The following is a 14,499-nucleotide window of genomic DNA, read 5'->3' as shown; positions in this document are numbered from 1 at the left end:
CAGAGGCACTCAGTAATATTGGATGATTAAATCTTGTCTATAGGGTTTCAGTGGTCACTTTTATAAATAAGACTCTTAAATCTGGACTCTCTCTGCCCTGAGTGACAGAACTTTTAAAGTTTTTGCTTTCAAAGTAGTACCGTCTACCAGATTTGGTAAAATCTTGTTTATAAAAGTGATTGTTGAAACCCTATAAATAGACAAGATTTAATCATCCAATATTACTGAGTGCTTCTTCGGGTAAGTATAAGAGGCACACTAAAGAGGAGAAGGCAGTTCCCTTATGTATGTTACAACAGAACTGATGTGTTAAGAAAGTGAACTGAAGCACAGAAACTAGGGGTGCCAGAAGAGAGGTTAAAACGGTACCATGGAAATTTGGAGATGGGAGAGATTTCATCTAGTTATGGGAGCGCTGGCATTTTAGTATAATTATGAAGATAAGATCTATGAGAGATGATGTAGAGAACAACAAAGGATTTGGGTTCCAACCAAATTTATAGTAACAGAAGGAAGAGGAAAATTGGCAAAGGAAAGGTTAGACAGATAGGTAGGAAAAGTTGGAGAAGTGGAAACACTAGTTTCCTGGAGTTCAGGTTTCAAGAATTGGGGAAGTTGGTGCAAACATACAGGAAACTTGAAATTATTACATAGTTAACATCCCCGTACCTACCACCTAGAGTGTAATAGGCATCTTGCTTTATTTGCTTTACTACCTATGTATCCATCTGTCCATTCCAAGAATGAGGTTATTTTGTTTGCAAAGGGTTTTGCTGATGGCTCAGATGATAGAGAATCTGCCTGCAATGCAAGAGACCTGGGTTTGATCCCTGGATTGGGAAGATCCTGTGGAGGAGGGCATGGCAACCTGCTTCAGTAATCTTGTTTGGAGAATCCCCAAGGACGGAGGAGCCTGGCAGGCCACAGAACACGGGGTCCCAGAGAGTCGGACATGACTGAGCAGCTAAGCACACACAAGGGTTTTAATTTATTCCCCTTCTTTTCTCCCCTTTTAACCTCTACTGGTTAGCTTCTCCTCCTAGAGGCCCCGGTTGCATGTGAGCCTGCTACATTTCACTGATAAACCCAGATTCATTATACCTATATAATAGAAAAGCCTCTGCACTGTGAGCCTCTCTGTCTTTAAAGAAATGTCCCAAATGATGACCCTAGGAGAAATAACTTTCCCCCTTTCCAGTTAGGTTAATTAACTGTCCCTGGAAGTCTGTACCTGAGACAAGAGTCTATTTCTAAATGACCCATGATTTATCAAGTTTGCTAGTATTTCTGAGAAGGAGGCAACAGAGGATGGGTTGGTTGGGTGCTATCACAGACTCAATGGACATGAGTTTGAGCAAAATCCCGGAAATGGTGAAGGACAGGGAAGCCTGGTGTGCTGCAGTACATGGGGTCGCAAAGAGTCTGAGCCACTGAATAACTAGTAGTTTACCAAAGTACAGTCTGAGGATCTCCCTAGTCAGAATTACTAGGAAAACTTGTTAAAAATGCGGATTCCTGTATCTCACCTTGGACTTACTGAGTCAGAATTTCTGAACAAATGCCTGAAAAGTGCATCTTAAACCACTTTTCCCTACCTGTGACTTATACAAACTCTCATCTGAGAACTAATGGTATAGCCTTTGTGGTGATATGTCTGAACCAAGACCTGGGAGGCTTCTGTTGTGGTCTCAGCTTTTCCATGGACTCTTGTGTGTTACACTAGCCTAAGGTAACTCACTCCCTTCAGGACTCATAAGGGAGGGAATTATACTTGAAAATTCTGAAATTCCATTCAGTTCTACCATTTTGTGGAACTCTGTAAACTGAGTGTTATAAATCAGCAGTTGGTTAAACTTTAATCAGATAAACTGAAAAAAGAAAAAAGTTTCAGTTTGTGTTCATTTGAGCTATAATTGTTGCTTTTAATTCAGCTAGTATGTGTGTTACTCATCAACATAACTAAATCCTTCTTGCATCTCATGAGTTTTCATTTGGTTTTGAAGGCTGGGCTTCAGGCGTTTCACTCAGCCCTTTGCCATCTCATAGCTCTCCGTTTCCGTGGAGATTCCAGTGTTCATAGTCTGCCAGTCCATTTTGAGCTGTTGCTACTCTGCATTCCTTTTACATTGTTGACAATATCCTTTTCTTCTTTTTCCTATAAAAAAGTGGCTTATTTTCTCAGGGCTCTAAGTTGGCAGAAATTATTACAAGTTTTAAAACTGTATTTACCAGTGAAACAGAAAAGTATCTTATTGTCTTAAGCAGTGATTAAATTTTCTGCCCTCAATCACCTTGGTGTTGGGAAGCTTTTTTTTCCTCCATTATAAATCTGGGCCTAATTTTCATTTCAAGGGGATTTCAAAATATTATTTTTAATGTTATTCAGTGTTCTTGCCTTCATCTCATAAATGATAATGATGAGTGCCTGTACCCTCCAAAATGTTTTGGTTTTTTTTTTGTTAACTCTTTTTCTTTTTGGTAGCATTGTAAATTTGCTGTGTGCTAAACTTTTCAAAATATTTTACTGATCAATTCTTACTTACTGAAGTCATATGCTCAGAATAAAGTTTATCCAGTATATAGCTCACATATTTGTGTTTATGCTAAAAATATGTGTAGGAGTAATATTAATTTCTATATTTTATCCTCTCTTTTTAATTTACAAATAGGGGAAAGAAATTACACAAGTATTTTGGTACTGGGCCACTTCTCTCAGTTTGGTTACTATTTTAGATTAGGTAGTTAACCACATACTACCTAGTAAGTGCAAAACAGTAGTAAGCATTATGAGAAGCAGATAAGTACATTGCAAGATGCCTAACATTAAGCTTACAATAGTAATTCATCATGAATTACATAATAATCAGTAGAAAAAACATTGGACTTTAGCCCTCCTAAAATTTCTTTTGTTAGACACACTCAGAATTCAAAAGGCATAGTTTTTTAAACAAGAATTTGTTTAGAAGCAATTGTACGTAGTGGGTAAAAAGATAATCATGTTTCCCTCCTTTGTAAGTTCCTGTCTTTATATATATCAGGAGACAGAGGGATCGGGGCATGAATGTAGATTTGGAAGTTAGCTACACATACATGGTAGTTAAAGTCACTGAAGTTAATAGCAATGGTTCCTCAAAAATTAAAAATACTACTACCATATGATCTAGCAATCTCTCTTCTAGTCATACATCCAAAAGAAATGAAAGCAAGGTCGCAAAGAGACATTTGCACACCATTGTTTATAGCAGCGTTATTCACAGTAGCCAGAGATGGAAGCAGCCCATACATCTTTGAAGACTGGATGAATAAACCAAATGTGGTATACACACACAGTGAAATACTATTCAGCCTTAAAAAGAAAGGAAATTCTGTTACATGCTGCAAAATGGATAAACATTGAAGACATGATGCTAAGTGAAACAAGCCAGTCACAGAAAGAAAACTACTGTATGATTCCACTCATGAGGTATCTAAAGCAGTAAGAGTCATAGAAACAGAAAGTAGGATAGTGGTCGCCAGGGGCTGGGATCGGGGAGGAGGATAAGTTGTTGCATAAGGAGAGTTGTTTAATGGGATAGGATTTCAGTTGTACAAGATGAAAAAGTTCTAAACGTACAACAATGTGGGTATACTTAAGCTATGGAACGACACACTTTTTAAAAAAGTCACCAAAGTGGATGATATTTTCTAAGACAGTGTGTAGAAAAGATGTCAAGAGATAAACCTTAAGGAAGCCTGTGCACCCTTGGAGCCCCCATGCCACAACTAGAGAATCTGTGTGCTGTAGCAAAAGATCCCACATGACGCAATGAAAATACTGCATGCCAGAACTAAGACCCGAGGCGGCCATATATATATATATGTTTATGGGCTTCTCAGGTAGCTCAGTCATAAAGAATCTGCCTGCCAATGCAGGAGATGCAGGTTTGGTCCCTGGGTTGGGAGGTTCCCCTGGAGGAAGAAATGGCACCCCACTCCAGTATTCTTGCCTGGAAAATCCCATGGACAGAGGAGCCTGGTGGGCTATGGTCCATAGGGTTGCAGAGAGTCAGACACAACTAAGCACAGCATGCAGTGCAGTATGAAGGAAGAAGCAAACAGTAAGAATCTGAGTATTTAAGAAACAGGCAGATGAAGAGATGCCATCAAGAGGCTAGCTAACAGAGTGAGAAGAGAAGCAGCAGAAAAATTCTAAGAGACATAGAATCCAAGAGAAGAGATAATCTCTCTTTAAGTAGATCATAGTGAACAATAGCCAATCCAGTGAAGAAGTCAAATAAGGTAGAATTTTTTATGAGCCACTTAGATTGACAACTGGGAGGTCCCTATGAACCTTACCGAGAACACATTCCTTGTAATTATGTAAGCCAAATATCGAAGATTGAATGGGACTAAGAAAATATAGTAAATGTAGATGACGCTCAGAAAGTTGAGTATGAAGGAAACTGAAGAGCGTAGTTTTGTGGAGAGGCAGTATTAAGGATTTTTTTTTCCTTGTAAGATGCAAAAAATCAGCATGTTTTTAAGGAAGAAGTAGAGAAGAAGAGATTCATAGAGCAAAATTATGGAACAAAATATATCGAAAGTATTGGTAGAGAAATTCTTTTAGAATACTGGAAAACTTTGGGTATCTTTGAGATAAGAAGAGAAGATTGCTGAGTATGGGATGAAAAGGAGAGCTCTCATGGAATTTAGATACCATGACCTCTACTTTACCATGAGACACAGTCATCTGGGAGAGAGGAAGATGGCGTGGCTTAGTGGCTGGAGGATAATAGTGAATGTTTGACGTAGCCACTTCAGGAAATGGGTAAGTGAGCCAACTAGCTGAGGCTCAAAATCATAAATAATGCAACAAATTAGAAAGTACTGTTACACAATTTTCTTGGCAGTCCAAAAGCAGATTGGAAAAAGCAGATGGTTGGGTTGATTCACATTTAGGGATTGGCAGAGGAGATGCAGTGTATTAAGGTCATGGAGTGGAAGGAATTGGAAATGCTAGTAAAAAAGTGGTTGAAACAACTGACCTCATAAACCAAGGGTGGAAAAAGCAAAATCAATGAAAAATTAATAGATGAAGGAAGTGATCGAGAAGACATGCTTCTAAAAATTTAGAAGGAGAATTATAAAAGAGAGTGAAAGATGTGGAAAGGTGAGAGACTGGTCATTGTATGAGATCTCTGAGATAGAGTTATTATGAGTGATAAAATCTAGAATGTGGCCATGGGAATGTGCAGCTGCAGTGGAAGACGTCAAGGAATTTAAAAGCTAGTACCCCATTTGGATAATAAATGTAACCCAGAATGATAAGCGGAGAAGGCAATGGCAACCGACTCCAGTACTCTTGCCTGGAAAATCCCATGGACTGAGGAGCCTGGTAGGCTGCTGTCTATGGGGTCGCATGGAGTCGGACACGACTGAAGTGACTTAGCAGCAGCAGCAGCAGCAGCAGCAGCAGCAGAATGATAAGACTCAGAACAGCAAAAAATACCCATGACCCTGAGCCCAAATCTTTAATCACTGTGAAAATGTGATATGAAGATCAGTAAAAGGCAGAGATGTGGATGGGAAGAGAATGATGTATCAAGAGGATGTCAGAGAAGGAGCAAAGAAGAATTATAGTTTGAAAACCACGAGAGAGCCAGGGAAATGTCAAGTCCATCTCCTGGTCTTGAGAATCACTGTCACTTACAGGAAAGTTCATGGTCAGGAGGACGTCAGGTTTCCATTATAGCAAAAAAGAAAAAAAAATTTTAAATATTGTTAGGGAAAAGTTAGAAATAGAGGAAAATTTATTAGCAACAGAATGGTATTTTAGAAGATAAAGTGAGATCAGTAGGAGAAAAAGCAAGCTAAGTTGTATGGGATAGAGCACAAAAAAGAAGTGACTAGAGACGTTATATAAGGGAGATAGGATGCTGAGAGGTACTCAAGAGTTTCAGGGAGGTAAGAGAAGAAATATGAATGGAATTATGATGCTAAATTCTGACTGACTACTATTTGTGGGAGATGAAGCAAAAGAAGCTGAGAGAGATGTTAATACAACCAAAACACTAATTATGTCTAAATATTGTTTGGAAGACATAAAAGATGGTGACATATATACAATGAAAACACTAAATTTTGGCTTCATATTGTGTAGGAGAGATGAAGCAAAATGAAGATGACCTGAAAGGAATACCTCTTATTAGTATAGACTCTGCTTTAAAGTTTTAGAATTCAGACTTAAACATTTTGTCCGGGGAAAAAAGCATCTACTTACCTTCTTCAATCACAACTTTCTCCACATATTTATCGTTCAATATTGAAAATACATTGAGTGCCTGATTTACAGTGACCATAATTCTGTTCCAGTTCCCCTGTTGGTCCAGATTTCTCATTTGTTTGCTTATTATTTGTTGACATATAGTTCACATGTCATAAATTTACCACTTTCAAGTGTCTAATTCAATGATGTTTAGTGTATTCACAGGGTGGTACAGTATTATTGTATCATACAATATTGCAATAAGGTTGAACGCCACCGCTGTCTAATTCCGGAACATTTTCCTCACTCAACCTCACATCTTTGATTTCTATGGATTTTCCTATTCTGGACAGTAGCCCTAACTGGAATCATGCAATATTTGGCCTTTCGCATGTGGCTTCTTTCATTCAGCATAACGTTTTGAAGGTTCATCCATGTCATAGCATGTGAAACTTAGTATCAAAATGTCATTCCTTTTTCTGACTAAATAATATTCCATTGTATGGAGATATATTTTTGTTGATACATTTATCTAATTGGTAGACATTTGCATTGTTTCCTCTTTTTGGCTATTATGAATTGTGGATAATGCTGCTATAAACATTGGAGTACAGTTTTTTTGTGTGAATGTATGTTTCAATTGTTTTTAATATATACCTAGGAGTGGAATTGCTGAATCATGTGACTCTATGTTTAATTCTTTGAAAAACTGACAAACTGTTTCCCAAAGCAGGTGCACTATTTTAAATTCCTACTGGCAGTGTATGAAGGTTCCAGTTTTTCCACTTTATCACCAACACCAGTTATTTTCCATTTAAAAAAAAATTATAGCCCTCCTAGTGCCTGTGAAGTGGTATGTCATAGTTCTGATTTGCATTTCCCTTATGACCATGTTAAACATATTTTCATGTGCTCAATCTCCCTTTGTATATCTTTTTTGGAGAGATGTCTGTTCAAATTATTTACCTATTTTTGACTAGGTTATTTGTCTTTTTGTTGTTGGTTATAAGAGCTCTTTATATATTCTGGATACTTGACCCTTACCACTAAATGATTATAAATATTTCCTGTATTTTATGAGGTATCTCTTTATTTTCCTGATAAGGAAATCTTATCCTTGATTTCAAGATGTTCTTGGACAAGAAAACATTTAAATTTTTATGAGGTCCAGTTTATTTCTTTGGTTGCTTGTGCCCTAGGTGTCATATCTAAGAACCTGGCATATTTATAAATATATCCCTTATCCCTCTCAAAGTGTCACAGTAGACAATAAGTTATATGGACACTACTAATAACAGTCTCAGGGATAGGTAATTAGAAGTCCCTGGGATGAGTAAATACTCACTTATTTTATCCTTACTTCACCATAGCCAGTGTCATCATTTGGCATCTCTAAAGAAAATCTGCCAGCAGTTACAGTTGCCATTTTGTATACTTAGTCATCAAATATAGTACATTGATCACCTACCATGTGTCAAGCACCTGTCCAAAGGGGGAAAAATTACCCCTGGAAATTGCGAAGAGAAAACTTTTAAAAGTCCTTATTTTTTTTTGGTAAAAGTGATATAAACAAAAACAAATAATGAAAAGATTAAAAACCCTATAAGTCTATTGCTCAAATACCATTATTTCACTTTTATGTATTCTCTTATCATCTTTGTTTATAAACACACCCATATTTTAGTGCAGTTAAGTGATAAAGGGATTTTATATTTTTCTTTTTTAAAACAATATTTTATCATAATACTTAAGAAAAAGATTTTTTTTTAAAATTTTGATCTCAAGGAGTGTAAGGAAGAGGAAGCAGACAAAAGGAGAAAATGTGTAAGTCAATAAAATATTATTAAGATAAGCAAGTATGGCCTGTAAATGGATTTGTGCTCTGGTCTGTGAATGCCTGTAGGTTAGCAAATCGAGTTCGAGAGTATGTAATTCTATTCCATATTATTAACATTTCTCTTTTCTTTCTGATCTATGACTCTGGCTCCACTGATTATCTTAACTATATTATATGGTTAATTTAATTTCTAGCTATTGTTCATGCAAGTCAGTTAAATATTTGCATCTAAATAGGTTCTTAATTCTAAGTCTAAAGCTAAACAAGTTTGACATATAAACTAATTTTTATTAGAATTCCTTCAGCAATAATGTGTCCCAGAGGAGTTAATAATAGATCTATCTTCATAAATGCAGTAACTGATAAGAATTTTCATATTTATTATATATAATTTTTCCTCATGAATTATAATTCAGCAAGAATACTATTATGTTTTGCCCTTTTACTGAGTAAATTCAATTTCTTGAGGTAGACAAATAATCTTTGATTATGAATTTTACAACGAATTATTTGAATTGTAATATCACATTATCTTGTGTGATTAATATTCCAATACATTTAATTTTTAAGTGGATGATCATCCATCATAAGTTTTTACATTCAGATGTCTGCAGTTGGTGAATAAAGTTCTGGTGGGATGCCTTATATGCTACTTATAAAGGATGCTGCTGCTGCTGAGTCGCTTCAGTCCTGTCTGACTCTGCACCATCCCGTAGACGGCAGCCCACCAGGTTCCCCCGTCTCTGGGATTCTCCAGGCAAGAACACTGGAGTGGGTTGCCATTTCCTTCTCCAATGCATGAAAGTGAAAAGTGAAAGTGAAGTCGCTCAGTCGTGTCCGACTCAGCGACCCCATGGACCACAGCCCACCAGGCTCCCCCGTCCATGGGATTTTCCAGGCAAGAGTACTGGAGTGGGTCGCCATTGCCTTCTCCGTATAAAGGATGAAACATTCCTAAATGAAAGCACTAAATTCCATTCTTAAGTTGCCTGTCTGCAGGTAAACAGTGTACCTGCCTAAAGAGCTTGCAGCTGAAATTGAGGATTTGTGTACTGTTCTTCTTCAGTCCTGCCTCTGCTTGACCTATCCTATTCCTTGGGCTTTGGCTCATATTTAGAAGTGAGCGGCTAATGTCATTAAATTTTGCTCCTTCACCTTGATATACTCCATGATTAATTTGGCTTATGATAGTGTTTCCTGTGGTTCCCCTCAGGAAGTTTCTGGCAGGGAAAAATTTGACAGGCTGACCAAGGAGTCTTCTCATTCCTCTCAGCCCCGCTTTTATTGATTCCCCACAGACACCTCCTTCCCGCTTCCTGGAATCAGCTCTGGATCCCATCATCCAGAGCCTCCTCTCCCTGGCCACAGTGAGTTTGTTGCTGCTTGGTCCTCCCTTTTTCCACTGAAACCTTCTGGTCCTGCTGTTTACTTCTTCAGGGTCACAGTCTCCCTATCTTCCAAGGTGAAAACTCTATGAAAGAAGTAGCCAGAAGAGATCTCCAGGATTTTCTCTCCCATCTCAGGATACAGCATTCAACATGGACTTCCTAAAGCCTGTTTCCTTGTCTTTCTAATGAAAGCCAGAGGAATGACTCCTAACCATGAGATTTTATTTATTTATTCATTCATGGCCATGAGGTCTGTGGGATCTCAGTTCTCTGACCAAGAACGGAACCTGCGCCCTCACAGCTGTGGAACCGGCTGCCTTCCACAGCTGTGGAAGTGCAGAGTCCTAACCACTGAACCACCAGGGAAGTGCCTAACTGTGCGATTTTAAAGTCAGATATGAAGGAAAAGGGTATCATAGCAAACTACAGAACCATTTTAGGTCTTCATTCCTTGCCAGTTATACCTCCCTATGAGGAGATAAATAGGAGATAGCAGTTTTCCCCCTCAAGTCCATGTGATTGACTGATACCAATCTCATACACAGAAGCTTATGTTTATATGGCCAGTGGTAAGAAAATTACTATGAATACAAATTTGATGTGCCATATGCATATGACTTTGCTTTGACATATGACAGTAACGGTTAAAAGAAAAGCAAATAAGTGAAAATAATTTCATGGAGGTAGCAGGATCCTATCTTTGTTTCTTTGAATTTAAAAAAAATAGTTGTATTTTCAAGGTGATGCTAATAATAAAATTTTAAAATAAATATATGACTACATACCTGCAAAAGAAAGACTTGTGAAGGTGTTTAACATATCTTATACAGTTTTTAATATATGTGGTACTATATTAAATATAGTGGACAAGATAACAGACAAGGATTCAGAAGACCTGGTTTTAAAATCTTACTTATGGAATCTTGTTCCAAACATAGACAAATTACTTAGCTATCCTGGGGTTTGGTTTCTATTTTTGTTCACTGTGAAGGGATTTTTGAAAGAATAGCAATAGAATATTTGAATTTAAAAATTGGAGAGCTTAGAGATCCTGTAGTACAACATGGTTGTGTTCCAGAGGAGGGAATTGAGGCCCAAAGATACTAACTGACTTGCTTATAAAATATATGCTGGCAACGTTAGGACAAAACCATAAAGTTTATGCACATATAAAACACTATTTCTTAATCTGATCAGAGAATGAGAAGTTGAAAGAGATATTAAGGGTCCTAGTCAAGTATGAACATAATTTGCAGTCGATTCTTATGTAACAGCTGTGTAGTTGCAGATTTGCCTTTGCTCCATATTCCTGCTCAGAAATACCAACTCTGAATTTAACTGCTTCTTCCCAGATTACCGTTAATCCCTTGTGGCTCAGACAGCAGAGAATCTGTCAGCAATGCTGGAGACCCGGGGTTTGATCCCTGGGTAGGGAAGATTCCCTGGAGAAGGGAATGGCAACCCACTCCAGTATTCTTGCCTGGAGAATTTCAAGGACAGAGGAGTCTGGCGGGCTATAGTCCAAGGGATTGCAAAGAGTCGGACATGACTGAGCGACTAACCCTTTCATTTTCACTTTCCAGGTTAGATGGTCTACTATTACCTACTTACCCTCATGGATCAAGGTCTATACTATGTTGTAAGTACTTCTTGGCTGAATATTTATAGTAGTAGATTCCCTACTGAAGAAAATCCTGTCTGTAGCCAAAAGTTCTTAATAGAAACTTAGTTCTAAAAGCAGTCACAGATTACAGCAAGCTCAGCAGTACATTGACAAATGATGCTTGATAGACCAAAAAGTAGAAAGCTGTATCACAAAAGGCCAGCAGATCTTTTGTTGGAGTGGGAGGTATCAGTGTCATTTTAAGGCTTCAGATCACACTGAAATTGACAGAGTGGAAGCTGTGCCCAACCCATGAGTTTTGTGACATGAGCTTGCCACATGTATACTCCAGTCTCCTTGATGGCTTCATAAATATTGAGGAAACTCTGCTCCCAGGAACACTAGTTCTAAAAGATATTAGTGTGTGTTCCTTTAAAATACACACACACACACACACATTATATTCCATTGCCAAATAAGAGTGGGAAACACTGCTTGAAATGCAGTCTACTAATATGCCTAATGACTAAGAAACAGCTATAAAATGTTAACATATAGGTTTTCTCAAATTTATTTAAGAATGCCTTTTTAAAGGAACAATTGTTGACATCTTGAGGAGTACAATCTAGAGCAGGAGTGTAGAGCTTCATGGGTACACAAGAGTCCCATTGTTTGGGTAGTACTGTTCTACTATCATTGAATTTTATACTCTAAGGGATAGAAGCAATCTTAAAGGGTATCTATCATTTCCAGTTTTCCAAATGTATAGTGGTTGGAACCTAGAGTTATAGCAGATGGGTTTGAATAATAAAGCAAGATATCACGTAGCTGGTCAAATGGGTAATTACAGGTTTACTTCTTCATTTTTACATGCACCATTAATCACCAACAATTCTACTTCTAAGAATGCTTCCTTTATTGTGGGGGAAATTATTCCTTTACAGAAAGCAAGAAAATGTAGTATGATGCATTTTAGGATAAGTATAGAGTAAAGGGGCTTCCCTGGTGGCTCAGAGGGTAAAGCGTCTGTCTGCATGTAGGAGACCCAGATTCCATCCCTGGGTTGGGGAGATCCACTGGAGAAGGAAATAGCAACCCACTCCAGTACCCTTGCCTGGAAAATTCCATGGATGGAGGAGCCTGGTAAGCTACAGTCCATGGGGCTGCAAAGAGTCACACATGACTGAGCAACTTCACTTCATAAAGTAAAGAGAAAGTATATAGAAGTCTCCCTTCCTTCAGCAGGTAACTGATGAATGCCTTCCGTGTGCCCAGCAGGGACACCCAGTAAGTTGACCAGCTGGATTAAGTTGGGAGTAGAGAGGTAAGGTAAGTGCCCCAAAATGCTGGCTATCATTTGACAATGGGCAACATGCCAGTTATTTCTATTGTATTTTGAATCCTCAGTACACCTCAGAGAGGGAGATGTTGCTCTCATTTGAAAGGGAGGAAACTGAGATATGAAGAAGTTTTCCCTAGGTCAAGCCTACTAAGTGGTAGAATTAGGCTATGAACACGTTGCCAGATTCCAAAGCTATATGCTACAAGCTTCATCTTTATTGTGACTTAAAAATCTCAGCTTGAGATTGAACAAAGTATAATAGTATTTAGTTGAGAGGTGAAACATTTCCGTTTGGTTAAAACGAAACTCATTTTTCAGAATTCTGTCCTTGCTGTTGTCTCTCTTTTTCTCTTTCATTGTATTAGCTGTCTGCTCCATGCAGCAAAGTTCTGAATCTAGAGCTCTCATTCTGACCCCTCTCCTATGCTGTAGTCCTTTCTCCATTTCTCCTTGGATGCTCCACTGTCACCTCAAATGTGGCATATTAATAATTAAACTTATTACTTTCTCCGCCTAATTTGATTTTCTTAGTCACTTGGGCTCAAAGTTTGGACCCATCTTTGAATCTTTGGTAAAATTAGTTGTTGGACTCAACGATACTATTATGTATCCCTTCCAGCTCTAAAATTCTAGTGTTGTTATTCTTGTACCAGATAGTCAAAATGAATCACTTTCTCTGCTTTGGCCCAAGAATAAATAATTTTATGCTCAAACTGTTTTCCAGGATTATTTCTATATCTAACGGAGCATATTCTATTCATCCATTCTTATGCATTCTCAAAGTCCATTTTAAATGCCATATTTCTTTTTTTTTTTTTTTTTGAAGATAGATAGCTGCCATTTAATGAACACATACTATGTGCCAAGCACTTGATATATTTTCGCTTATTTTATTTTTAGCCGTGCAGCACGTGGGATCTTAGTTTCTCGAACAGGGATTGAACCCAAACCCAAGCATTGGAAGCACAGAGTCCCAACCACTGGCGTGCCAGAGAAGTTCCTAAGTGCCATCTTTCTTTGAGCCTCCCAGTTGGGCTTCACAGTATTTGCTCTGTCCTTCAGGATCTAGAATATCTTCGTACCTTTCTCAGCATAGTTTACAGTACCCCCCACACACACACGTGTGTGTGTGTGTGTGTGTGTGTGTGTGTGTGTGTGTATCAAGTGGGAAAAAGAGGATGCCTGGAGGGATGCTTGGTGAGGGATGGAGCCTGAACAGGGTGGGGAGGGCTCGACGACTGGGATGAGGACAGGGTTTGGGAGAACGGGTAAGGAAAGAGAAAGAGGGGCGTGCGGTGGCTAATTCAGGGGTTTCACACCTTAGTGGGGTGAGGGCAGCATCCTCCAAAGGAAGAGATGGCAGCAATGGTGATTACTTAAATACAGGATAGGTGTTCAAACAATAAATATCTGAAAAATAGGATCCAGAATGTTCTCTGTAGTAAAGAGTTACAAATGTGGAAGGGAGGATAAACTATGAATAGAATAAACTATATGATGCTAGATTGGAGGTATTACTGTGAAATACAGGTTTTCAATATATGTTGTTAAAAAAGAAATACAGCTGTAAATGTATATGTAAGTACACATACACAGATGTACTGTATGTGTGTGTTAAGGTACAGATATTCCCTAGCTGGAAAGCCTAAGACAGCCTGAATGGTGATACCCCAGTAATAGTGAGCATGCCTAGTGTTGCCCACTTCTCCTCCTGCCTGAAGTCTTTCCCAGCATCAGGGTCTTTTCCAATCAATCAGTCAATTCTTTGCATTAGGTGGCCAAAGTATTGTAGCTTCAGCTTCAGCATCAGTCTTTCCAATGAATGTCAATAGGGTCGCAAAGAGTTGGCCACTAATGAAGTGACTTAGCAAGCAGGCATGTGCTTATTAGGAAGACATATATTTAACCTTCCCTGGTGGTTCTGACAGTAAAGCTTCTGCCTACAATGCGGGAGACCCGAGTTCAATCCCTGGGACAGGAAGATCCTCTGGCGAAGGGAATGGCAACCCACTCCAGTACTCTTGCCTGGGAAATCCCGTGGACAGAGGAGCGTAGTAGGCTATAGCCCATGTGGTCGCAAAGAGT

At 38.5% G+C, this 14,499-nt stretch overlaps 1 protein-coding gene across 1 annotated transcript in view; it reads left to right on the top strand.

Annotated features, from left to right (window-relative positions):
• The window catches only part of DTD2 (D-aminoacyl-tRNA deacylase 2), a 34,767-nt gene extending 20,532 nt beyond the window's left edge, over nucleotides 1-14,235 (top strand). The window contains exons 3-5 of the transcript XR_009731928.1: nucleotides 11,053-11,108; nucleotides 12,315-12,401; nucleotides 13,315-14,235. The gene's annotated coding sequence lies outside the window, so the exon portion shown is untranslated. The remainder of the gene's footprint in view (nucleotides 1-11,052; nucleotides 11,109-12,314; nucleotides 12,402-13,314) is intronic.
• The last annotated feature ends 264 nt before the right edge of the window (nucleotides 14,236-14,499 follow it).

This window comes from Bos javanicus, chromosome 21 (assembly GCF_032452875.1).
Source record: "Bos javanicus breed banteng chromosome 21, ARS-OSU_banteng_1.0, whole genome shotgun sequence".
Lineage (NCBI taxonomy): Eukaryota > Metazoa > Chordata > Mammalia > Artiodactyla > Bovidae > Bos > Bos javanicus.
Note: the sequence above shows the minus strand (reverse complement) of the source record. Positions and strands in the feature narration are given on the sequence as shown.